The 12547-nt window shown below is 40.1% G+C and overlaps 1 protein-coding gene across 15 annotated transcripts in view; it reads right to left on the reverse strand.

The window, feature by feature from the left end:
- The window catches only part of LOC149915640 (uncharacterized), a 252837-nt gene that overhangs the window by 177390 nt on the left and 62900 nt on the right, over positions 1-12547 (reverse strand). Inside the window, exon 3 of one of the 15 annotated variants that reach the window (XR_016471842.1) lies at positions 11416-11721. The exons of the other annotated variants lie outside the window; for them this stretch is intronic. The gene's annotated coding sequence lies outside the window, so the exon portion shown is untranslated. Of the gene's footprint in view, positions 1-11415; positions 11722-12547 lie in introns of those variants that run through there. 15 annotated transcript variants of the gene reach the window in all.

Here is a 12547-nt window from a genome sequence, read left to right on the forward strand (position 1 = left end):
TATATGGTAAACAGAACAGAAACCCGAGCCAAAGAGAATATCCTAGAAACACCTAGCATGTTGTCAGCCCACATAACTGTGTTCAGAGGAAGGAAAAATTCCAGAGGGTCAAATAACTGGTGCGGAGGTTGCAGCTAGTCTCTTGAGTCACAACTTAATTACATGCTACGAGATCAACACCGTACATGTGCAAGGTGAGTTCAGCCTGATAGTGTCCTGTTTTCTGATACACAGCCCTAAAAAAAAAATAAAACCCTGAAGAATTTGCAGAGAGCTGAAGACAGGGCGAAACAGCTCAAGTGATCCACACTTACACTTATTATTAGAACCGAGAGAAAGCTGTAAATAAGTCTGTGAATATTCCGTTTCATTGCATTCAAGTTGTTTTCCAACCTGATTCTTCAAGTGAGTTCCTACACATCAATCTCTGCACATACCAGAGCAAAAACCTCTGTCACGTAAGACTTTGGTATGTTGCTTGATCAGGACATGGGAAGGGCACAGGTTTGAGATAGTTGCACAAGGGTGAATTTTGCTTAGAAAGAATGTATTTGAAAACAGCGTCTCAAAGCATGAAAAGAGTGAATTTTAACTGCAGATGTGTATTTACACCAACCTTCACTTGCACCAACCCTTCCCCCATCCACTTTACCAGTCAGGAAAAAGCAGCACATCACGAGACCTGGGTATCTATTACAAAGAGCTTAAACTTTAAACCCTGGAAACCCACAACGAACTGCTGGCAACCCATCTACTGACAAAGAATGAATCAGGAAATCACTTCAAATAACGAATACATTGAGAACATCATAATAAAGTCAATTATGATTCATACACAGAAAACAGACACCATTCATTCACTATCATCCGGTGAATAAATCACTGAATTCCTCCTTATCTGAATACGTTTCTCTAACAAAGCTGGATCTTTGAATAGCATTCTAATTTAGCGTTTTCTGACAGTAAGGAAGAAGGAAAACCTATGCGAAACATGCAAAGGGTCAGTCTTTTTTGGCCCGGATTTAGCAATGCCTCTCAGCCACCCTACTGCTGAAAACCAATGCAGATCATAATGCAGTTTATGGCTGCGTCCCACCACGCAGCCCAGCAATGCACACGGGACACCCCTAAAGCCAACAGAGGAGTCAGCCTTTGTAGATACGTATTTTCACCTGAGGTGAAATCCTGGCCACAGTGAGAGTGAGAGAAATTTTGCACTTGGCTTCAACAGACTCAGACTTCTGGTTTGTCTTGTTGGCAACCAAGGGACAGGAGGCAAAAGCACGTTTTCCCTGTAGGTGCTCCTTTGTATTCTTCAACCACTTTCATCCACTCCCGTGCGCTTCAAAATCTTTAGCCAGACAGCTAGTTTGCATATGTTTTTGAGATATTAATTAAACACGTACAAACAAAGAAAAACCTTGAAGCAAAAGAGAAAACACAAAGAAATTGAGGAAAAAGTCTTCAGAAGTCTCATGTAAGCCAGTCAATTGGGTTTTCCCCACAGATTCCCCTACTGCCTTGACTTCCCCAATCCACACACTCCACTAATTCCAACAGCGAATCTATACGTTCACAATCAAGTGAAATAACATAAAGACATTAACCACAAAGCTACATGAGTGTAACTGCACACAAGCATATGCTTGTTTTAAGGAGGGGATCTGATCCACCTTGAGAAATGCATACAGCACACTCCGTTAATCTTCTGGTTCCTGGAATTACTCTGTCCACAACAATGCAGCAATTACATTAAAATAAAAAAAATAAAGAGGGAAACAAGCAAACAAACAACAGCAACAGAACTCCAAACATGTAAAGCATTGTGACAGAACAATAAATCAGGAAATCCTATACAACTTCTAGCACAGATTACTGACAAAAAAAAAAAAAAAAAAAAAAAAAAACTGGAAAACTGAGACGTTTTCAGTCCAACTTTCAAAGTGAATCCAGAACCTGAGATGATTTGATGAGGTGTATTCCTTCACTAGCTCTGCATTTCAGCATGATAAACATGCCATGATTGTTCTAATATCATCTTCCTTTGGGAGGCTGCCTGGCTAAAAGGATCTCAAACAGCATTCTGCCATAAATGATACAGCTAAGGAAATTTTTATAAACTTTTTCACAGAAGTACAAGATTTCCTCAGGTCTATCCAGGTCACAGTTTATTTGGGGTTCAAATAATACTTGGCAAGTAATAATGGCTTATCTTGTTAATTTTGCTCTTGGGAAAACAGCAAGAGGTGATCAACTTCTACTCCTGTTTTGTATGTTTGTTTCTTTCTTATAAAAGATTTTTTTCTTTCACAATGAAACACAGATAAGAAGTTCACCTCAACAAGATAACACGTGAGATGGGTGCAATTAACTCTATGGAGTAATTTGTTTTCTACAAGACCCATGACTTCAATAACATAACATCTAAAATGCTTGAGGTATCAAAAAACTGGAAGCAAAACCAATAAGAGTAAGATGAAATGTCAGCAGATGGATTAACATCATCAAGAATGTGCCAGATTCTTAAGGCTATATTAAGCAACTTTTTTTTTTTTTTTCCAAAGCAAATTCTATGATCATTTGAATAAGTTTACCATGGAATCTGATTTCCCTTTTAACACTCATTTCCTATTTTCCTGCTGTTCCTCATTACTACTCCTGCAGGGAGAGGGGCTGTTCCTAAAGTAGCGTCAGTTCTCCAGTGTTGGATATGGATTCCTAACCTCAAAGGCTCTAATCCAAAGTTCTCCACTCTTACAAATACTCATAAACACAACATCAGTGTTCATTCTGTTTTCTTCTGAACGGTGTCCAATTGTTTTGTTTTACTCAAGATAATCAGTCACGGGTTTGGATTTCTTTGTTGATGTCTTCTTTATCTGCCTGGACAGGGGAGTATTTTTTCTTGGGACTTTTGGATGTCAATCTCAGTCCTTCCTGGACAACAGCTCAATAGCAGCCTGTATAAAACATACACTGAGTGAGATGATCTGACATCTTAAGGATACACGTGGTCCATCACACTGGTGCTGTGCATGTTCAGTAAGTGCAGGATGGCTGGGATGCCTCGAGCACCTGGGAGTTTTGCAGGTTATCCACACAGCAGTGCACTGCAGTGCAGAGATCCCACACCTGGTTTGTGCCCTCTGACTCCAGAGCCCACAGACAAATGGACAATGCACTCCACGTGCTACACTGGCCATTGTTTGTGCAGAACTCACCAGTAATCTTTAGAGATAATGATACTTTTGAGGTGCATAGACTGAGCTTCTCAGATGTGCTCTGACACTGGTTAAGACAGGGCATTAACTCATACTGTTGATAAAATATTAAAAGCTGGTCTTAACATAGAAAGTAAGTGCAGTAATTAAAAGGCCCTTCAAAGCTGTCTTCCTGCATTTTTTCAGATTTGGCACTTTTTTTTTTAAATAAAAAACATAGTTCCCTTCTAGCTGATTTACTGTGCTTGTCAGCCATCACCTATGTGCTATTAGTTGTCCAAGGGTCTGAATACACACAGCCCCTGGGGGGATGACTATATATAAAATATGTGAGACTCAATAGACAGCTGATTTAATATGACCTTATCAGCTCATAGCACAGTGTCTCCTACCATTTTTCTCTGACAAAATTGAGGTGTTTTTGGCAGAAGGCAATAGATACACACCATATCATATTTAGCTCTATTCCTAGAAATTTAACAAGACTGATGCAGCCTTTCCTGTCATTTTTCCTCTTAAACCAAGAATTTCAACAACATGTGAAAAAAATGGCACATCACTGCCTAAATGCCGATAGCGCTACTGTCGAGAATACAGTCATGAAAGCCTTGCTTTACTCTCAAGTATATCCTCTGTGAGGCAGTTGATTTAGTTTTCCATTTGCTTTTTGGAGTTTTCAGTTTTCCAGTGCCCTAAATTATACCAACACAAGCCAGTGGAAAGAATAGAAATTCCTACGCGTGGGAGGACTCAGCCAATTAAGCAGACGATAGAAACTGCACTCTTGTGTAGCACAGAGGAAACAGCCAACAAAGGGCATGATGTAGGATATCCGGCCAGTTGCTGCCACTTTGCAAACACAATATTTCTAGAAACAGCAGCAGAGTGGATACATAACCGGTTAACTTTCAGGCCTGTTTTCTCTCTCCCAAGGACAAACGCAGCCCTGCCACAGCTGCCCGCTCGCTGCTGGCACCAGCCCAGCCATCCCTGTGCTGCCCTCTGCTCACCCTGCACCCCTGCAGCTCCCGTAGCAGCGCTGGTAAGTGAACCTAAACGTCTGCCATTGCTCCCTGTGGCCTCCCTCACTGCTGCGCTCTGGATTTTCAATTAATTCCCATTAAAACAATCAGCTCCCTTTAGAAACCGCTTTTGATTCTGCGTAAGTTTGTTCTAATTAGCACCGAATAACAAAAGTCTAACAGTAGCACCTATTCTACCAACATTTTTAACAAGCTGTCAGAGAAGGAGCAGTGTGAATAACAGCTGAGTTTAATATGTTACTTTGTCTCATTTTTTCATTATTTGCGTTGAGTTGCTTTGAATATTTTTGGGTGACCAAAAAGACTGATTTTGAGGTCAAGCAAGCAGTTCTCACAGATCTTTGACACAAAGAGTTTGGTCACAATAAAAAATAAACCCATGAAAAAATCTCCTCAGATGACACAGGGCTGTGTCACCCGACACATTTATTGCCCAGGTTCCCTACTGGAGCAACTCAATATGTAATTATCTCAGCTATGCAACAACCTTTACTTCTAAGCATTTCAATTCTTCATATTCTCCAGAATAATTGCAATATTTTCTAGCATCAAAATAATGGTATGTTATTGGATCTCAGGGGGGTTTTTCCTTTACCAGAGATTCAATCCACACATGATAAAAATGGCTCCTTCCTCTCTGAGAATCTGGGGCTGTGACCTCATCCTGCTGTGCTCCTGCAAGACCTGCAGGCTCCTTCAGGCTCCAGCATAGCAGAGAGCACTCACAAGAAGCGAAAGAAGCATCTGCAATTACTTTCTATGCCAGCCCTTCAACTACAGAACAGCTCTAGTACGGAGATGGGGCTTCTACTACAGAAACAGTGGGAATTCTGATTTAGGAAGCCCCTGATCCTCAAATCACTGGAGCCTGGGGAAGTACCACTACATATTTATATAAACCTTCCTGCGCTTCCGTTTGTCCATACCCAATGAGAATGGTGAGTCACTCTTCAGATGGAAAAGATGTCTCATCCTGCTTCAAACAAGCGCTCTCTTTTTCCATGAAAAGCAACCAAATGTATCCAACCTGGTTTGAATACCTACAGATGACGAGGTAAGCACGCTGCAGATGGCCCAGATCCTCAGATGTTACAAACAGGAGCAATTCCCTTGAAGTCATCGGACTCCATCCAATTTCCAGCACCTGAGAATGCTGCCTACTGTTCAAACCCGATTCACCTACATCTGCATAGAAAACAGGTTTAGGGAAGGAGAGATTGACAGCATCATTCCTGATATTCTGTCTGTGGGCCGGATGACAAATTATCTTGTCTCTGATCAAACCTACCAGCTATGAACCAAGTTTCACAACTGCAGGAGACTTTGTGTTGCAACTTGCAACAAAAAAAATGTCACATCATGCATTATGGCTTAGCAGATCTGTATGCACTGAACGCTTCTTGTAGGGAACTTTTATTATAGGATTTTTGTTGTTGCTGTTGAATTGAAGAGATGTAGCTCCAGTCTTTGAAGTTTAAGACTAGTTGTAAATTCCTTGAAGTCAGCCCTATTTCCTTTTATATTAGCATGTTAACAAGCTTTGGAAGACTGACAGACCTTACAGGAAGACACAGCTGGGTGCTCCTCTAGTCTGGGCTTAATGAAAACCAGAACATGAAGCTGAACTCTGCGGCTTGTCTGCTGTTTACAGACTCGGCAGGAAGAATCCACTGCCCCAGTGATGAAGGCATAATGTCCTCATCAAATACTGATACTTTCTGTACTACCAAGGAAAACAGTTGGGATTAATTAAGAAAGGAAATGCCACAATATTTTAAATTACTTCTGTAGTTTAAACCTCTGTACCAGATGAAGTCCAACAATTAAAAAAAAAAAAAAAAAAAGAAGAAGAAGAAGAAAAGATTTTTAAAAGGCCAAAAAACCAAGAAACCCTGTGAAAGATGGGATTTTGCAAATGGGGTCTGATTGAAGAGTGAAAGCCTAACTGTGAATCAAGTTCAGACTGAAAGATCACCTTTCCACTCCTCCAGCATGGAGGAGGAGCCCAAGTTACTGTGGGCAACAGTAAAAAAAGTGAAAGAATCCGGAAAAGCAAAACACTGTGCTCCCAAAATTCTAATAGCAAATCAGCGTTCCTCCGGATGACTGATTTCAAAAGTTGTTCAAGGGATGCCCAAACGATGCTCCCTCTCCCACTGACAATGTCCTCACAAAACAAGACCTGTTGAGAAGATTTTGTACCCTATCTACAGAGAATGGAGCCCACAGTAAAACAGGGTAGGCAAAAGCTGTCTTGGCTAGCACTTCCATCCTCTGGTTTTGGACAGCTGTGGTACCAGCAGAGCTTTCACACCTCTTCGCATTGGCCAAGCCCATCAGCCCCTGCATCAGTATGGCCATCAGCTGCACATCACTTCTGGTAAGACCAATCTGACCCTATCACATCAGCCTTGTGCCTATGTCCCTATTAACATGTGTGGGTGTGTAACACAAGCCGACTTGATGCAGGTTTATTGCCTACCTTCTGCCACACTTGTGCTGCAAGCATCCTCCTCTTGCTGAGTCCTTTATACCACCCCAGCCCTTTAATGCCACGTAAGTAAAGAAGCAGGTTGTTCCTCCCATTACTGCCTGTCTGAGCCCTGACAGTTGGAAAACAAGTTTTAGAGAGCCGGGAGGGAGGTCAAGCCCTGATGCTGCATACCAGAGCTCTCCTATCTCTGGAGAACATCTAGGAATACCGTCACAACCCTGAATTTTAATAGCAGACTTTACTATGGCATCTATTTACATACTTTTCATTTAGTGAAGTATATGCTTCAACATTCCATAATTCCACATATATAAAAGAAAAATATGCATATAAATCAAATAACTGGAGGCACAACCACTCGATTCTAGTCAGTGACATACATGCAGTTTCTATGACAGCTGCATTTTTTCCACCTAGTTTCTTTCTATAATGCTCATGAAAGCCTGTATCAAGTGCTTGGAACGAGAGAACATTCACAGACTGAACAAAAAACCACTACTGCATTGCTAATTCACATCCTTTGTAACAAAACACAATCATCAAAAACCAAGATAAGGCTATTTACAGGGCTACAGATACTAAATCAATCACGTAAACTTTGGTTTTGCTGTTATTGTGACATTATCAGAAGTCTTAAATATTAACAAAGATAACCTATTCAATCTCAATAGCCATATGTTATATTTTCACACATGCTGATACCTTTTTGCTGCACATCAGATTTCCACGTGCACCAGGTTGTGCAACCAAAATATCCAGCCTGAATCTCATTTAAACCATGTAGTTGAGCATGAAAAGTGTAAGTTATTAATCTGTTTTGATGAACTCTTACATAAATGTTTATGGTGCAATGAAGATTCTTGTGATCTGCAGTGGAAGGTAAGGGGGCAGTTGAGCAGTCTATACAAGAACTCCATTTTGCAATTTAGTGGCTCTGGTGACAAATTACACAGGCTGCAACAAGCACAAGTGTCTCTCTTGCAAATTTCCTCTCTTTTGCTTTTGATTCAGATTATTTTCTTGGGAAATAAAAACAGTATAAACATGGTTTTGTTCCTTAGGAAAGGCAGCCAGCCTGCTGGATATTCCTCCCAAGAGCTACCAAGAAAGAACTGGCGGCTGAGTGGAGACTCACTGGGTCTGTGTTGTGCAAATAATAGCCTCAGTGTGTGGCATTCACAAATAGAGATGGCAAGGTGCTATAGATCAAAATCATAAGCATTTACTTGAAGCAACGAGATGAGAGTTCTCTACGGAGTCATTTCAGCAGAATCTGCAACAGTTTCACTGCAAAGGGAATTGAAACAGATGATTCAAAATGTAATGTAAGACATAAGAAAGCCTGTCTCTTGTCTTAGAGACCAGAATGTTTTTGTGTAGCAGAGTTTGCATCACCTCTGCTGGAGCATGAGGTTTCTGAGCAGACTTTTTATGAGATGTCAGTTTCAAAAAACACAACAACAATCTAGAATCAGGACAGAAGCCAGCTTTCAGGTTTATAAATGAAAACATTCATTTTTTATGTACCTCACAGTTTCTTCTCATGAGTCAGTTGGTGACAATAACATCCAGATTAAAAGTCTTCCTCTGCCTCTACTAATGTATTGTGCATCCCTCACTTAGCTGGTCGCCAGCCTCTGGACGTTCATACAATGCCCCATTAGTGCTTATTCATTTGGGATAGCAGTGTTCCACCCAATATAAAACATCACTATGGTTCTTTATTTTCTCCACATTCTTACTTCCCAATTACATTTCGGAGTCATCTTATTAGAATACTACATAATTTCATCAATAAGCCTTGATTAGTGGAATTACCTTCCCTCTTCTGTTCTTATCTCCTAACATTTCATCTGACCCTTTGTTTATGATGGAGAATTCATAAAATAGGAACTAGTTTATAAATAATGAAAATAAAGTTTTGACTAATACAGACTGAATGGACTCCTCTCACAATCTCCATAACATCCATAATGTCAAGCCCTTAAGTGATTTTGTTGATTATGAACAGCATCCTGACATGCAAACACGCAATTTAGCCTGAAGACATTTGCAATTAATTAATTAATCCTAACAGAAATTATCAAAACTCATTGAGTGGGCATTGCACAGCCAGCAGCAAGCAGGAAAAGACTTTTTAACCATGAGGAGAAGAATTCTTCAAGCAGAAATAAATCCTGATGTGGAAAACAAAATGTAAATTTTAGAACAAAGAAAGCTTCCTGTTAAAGCATGGATGCACAATGAGTCACCCAAGGGTTGCACGAGGTCCTCCAAGACCTATTCTGATGCCCATCACACTTCCCTCAAGGCTTTCTGAGATGTGCCTGACCTCAGACATGGATAACAACATCTAAACTTAAAATGGTAATATCAACTTCAGAAACAAGCAGAGGGTGCATCAAAATAGTAGAGAAGGTATCTCAGATGTTTGGCGTGTTTTTTCTCTTAAAAACCTCTTATTAAAATAAATAAATATATATATTAAACTGATTCCTGCTGTGCCCTAAATCCTATCATGGATAGTTCCAGAAACCCATGTTTGGGAACTGTTATGTTCAGAGATCTGGGTACGAATGAAAAGGAAAGAGTATCTCCACTGAGTAACATCAGCACTTTGGTCTCTTCTGAAAACTCAGCATAGCATTTTCCAGCAAACTCTTCCCAGCAGAGACAGTCCTTCATGGGTAGCTTGCTTAGCAGGGCATTCATCTCCCTTCAGATGTGCAGGAGCTATCGGGATACGATCAATACTCAGAAGTACACTGGCAATTTGAACAAACCGAATTCCACTACAGATTAAACCCTTCATTATTACTTTCATTTTTCTCCCAGTAATCGTTTTGAGAAGCTTCTCTTACAGCTCTTAAATTAGCCATCCTTTACAGGTCTTGGCCAGTTTATTGAATTGATTAAAAATAATTAAAATAATAACCTGCTGGTTATGTGACTCGTATACCATACAGCTTTACATTTTAAGTTAATTCCTGGTGGTTAAGACTTCCTCTGCATCTCACATGGCACTTTCCCAGTTGCCTAAATTACTGTTCAAACAATATGTATATAACAAGGAGGGCTGATTGGACAACTGAGCACAGCACAAGGAGTAATTTGCTGAGTTTTGTTTATACTAGATGTTGAGAACCCATTGTAAAAATTATAGGGAGGAGGTTTAACCCCAGAGCCTGCTGGGCATTTGCACATCCACACTTCCTGCTCTGTTTGCTAACCAAACACAAACCAGTAATTCATTTGCATGTTTATTTCTTCTAAATATGTTTATGTTTAGGACAGAAGAATCTAAATAAGTGCATGATACAAAATGCATGAATGGCATAAATCTGCCCATAGCAGCTCATTAGAAATGTACACGGATAGCAAAATACTGCAAAATCCAGACTTTGGTTTGCAAGTGTCTATCACAAATAGAGATTAATTAGCAGGAAACAGACTTTCGCACTGAGTAGATGAGAAAAACTTTGCAGCTCCCAGTGCTCATACAAGGGTGACCTGTATAAAATACTTTCTTTTACAGGAAAGTCTAAGAGCAAGAAGCTCACTTCTAAAAAGAGGAAGATTTTCCTGTTCTTCCTGTCTTAAAATATCTCATCCCTGCATTTCTATGGGTACCTCAGAGGTATCTGATGGATGAAAAGCTTTGCCACACCATTGTCCAAAACTATGACTGGCCAGTGGCAACTAGTAAGGGTAAACTGTCAACTCTTAGTTACCCTTATTAGTAAAAATAAATACTTAAACCATGCAGTTCACAGGAATGAAAATCCCCATCATATCCCTCCTCTAGCAGCCAACCACTTACCTTTGCAAGATTCCAGATGCTTCAAAAATAAGTGAGATCTGACTGCATACATCATGAAACAAACAAAACAGAGTCAAAAAGTCCAGCTTAAAAAAAGTTGCACGCTGCCAATAGAGATTATTTCCCTGATGCAGGCAGATTGCTATTACTCCAAACCAAGCACTGAGGGCCAAATTCTGTCTGCATACAGACCTGGACATACATCTGTATAAGGAAACAATAAGCCTTAAAATCCAATATGCACCAAAGAAGCAGCACCAAGACAGTGACTTGGTGTGACTTGGTGTGACAGTAACCAAGACAGTGCAGGTGTTGAAAACTGAGCAATTACCATTTTTGCACTTCTTGTCACAGAGAAAACATTGCTTCCCCTGCAGTCCCAAAAAAAGATCATGCTCAAGTATAGTAACATTCTTCAGGCAGCAGCTCCTATGAAAAGGAGTTCCAGCTATTTCACCAGGTGAATGCAGGCTATCCTGCAATTAATCAATTATATGATTTCCAAAATCAAAACAATTCAGGGCTGAGAAAGGCTGTAATTTACCTTCCCAATCCAGTAGCTAAAGGCTTCAAAGAGAGTACAGCTGACAAGAAAAACATATAGTGGAACAAATTATCTCCTAAGTGATGTAAAGGGATTGGAATCTGGCCACAAATGCTAGATTTAGAATTCTTACAATATACAGGAAAGTGTAACATTTGGTGAGACATGTTTGGTAAACTAAAGGCACAGGACTCATTTCACATCCCCAAAACGTAGATGACTTTTCAGAGGATGTATGAGACAAAGCAGACAAAGACAGAGGGTCTGAGATCTGCAATTCCAATTTGGCATGTCCGTATAATTTATTTAAGACCATACACAATTCAGGAAAGCCGCAGATAACTACACTGAGCCATTGGGCCACCCTTGGGTTTTAAGATATTCCTCTTATCTGTTGAAATCTGTTTTAAGTCCAATCACTTGTATTTGAGTAAAATGTTCCTTGTAGAATGACATTCTCTCAGCCACGATGAGAAGCAATCATTTCACTTAGTAATTTTTTTTCTTTGAGGCTAAATGTCTTTTTACTTAATGCTTTACTTCTGGGGTGAACTTGTCTGACTTCATTTCCAGTCTTCGGTTCTTCCGGCCTTTCTTGGCTAGATTAGAAACATATATTCAATACCTCATCCTTAGAGGCACTCATACATTGCAATCAGGTCACCTCTGTTTTTGAACATGTTAACAGATTGATCTCCATAACTTTAACAGTGAGGAACATTCTCCTCAAAGAAACAGTAATACTTATGAGCTTTCTCCTCCAAAAAGATTTCACTTTTCTTATATCCACGCCAAAACACAACTAAGATGCTTCCCCTGCAGGCAAAGAAGTTCAGATAAAAGCAGCCACAATTTTCAGCACAGGTTCAGTTTGTGGCAGGGCACCATCTCCCAGTCCAAGTAAAGCAATTGTCACATGGTGCTACTCCCTCAGCTTCGATTTTCAATCACAGATTTGTAAAACAGAGCCAAAATGATGATGGCTGATGTGGAGCAGTGTTTAGTGCAGATCAAACGAGCAGAGTTACCGCCACGCCACTTTCCTATCCACTCACTTCTCATACAGGTCTCTGCATTTCCAGTATAAAGTCACCATTTCTATCTTGCATCGATACATTAAAACTGGACAAAGGAAGATTCAAGGATAGATTGTGGGGTTTTTTTCTTTTAAATTTACAAGGCAAGTGGCAAGGGTCGAGAAGAGCTGTTTCTTTTTATGGGATGCGTGCAAACATTATTGAGTGCCTTTATTTTACTAAACCTGTCGCACCAGATTTCAGTCTTCCTTCAAAATCATAAATAAAAAAGAACTCTTTGTTTGCCATTTTTCCCCTTTGATGGATACGAATCACCACCAGACAACACAGTTAAGTTCCCATCTCCAGCTCTGAGCAACACTGGCTCCTGAAGGTACAGAAACATCCC

Source organism: Phasianus colchicus, chromosome 17, assembly GCF_987193195.1.
Source record: "Phasianus colchicus chromosome 17, bPhaCol1.hap1.1, whole genome shotgun sequence".
NCBI classification, from domain to species: domain Eukaryota; kingdom Metazoa; phylum Chordata; class Aves; order Galliformes; family Phasianidae; genus Phasianus; species Phasianus colchicus.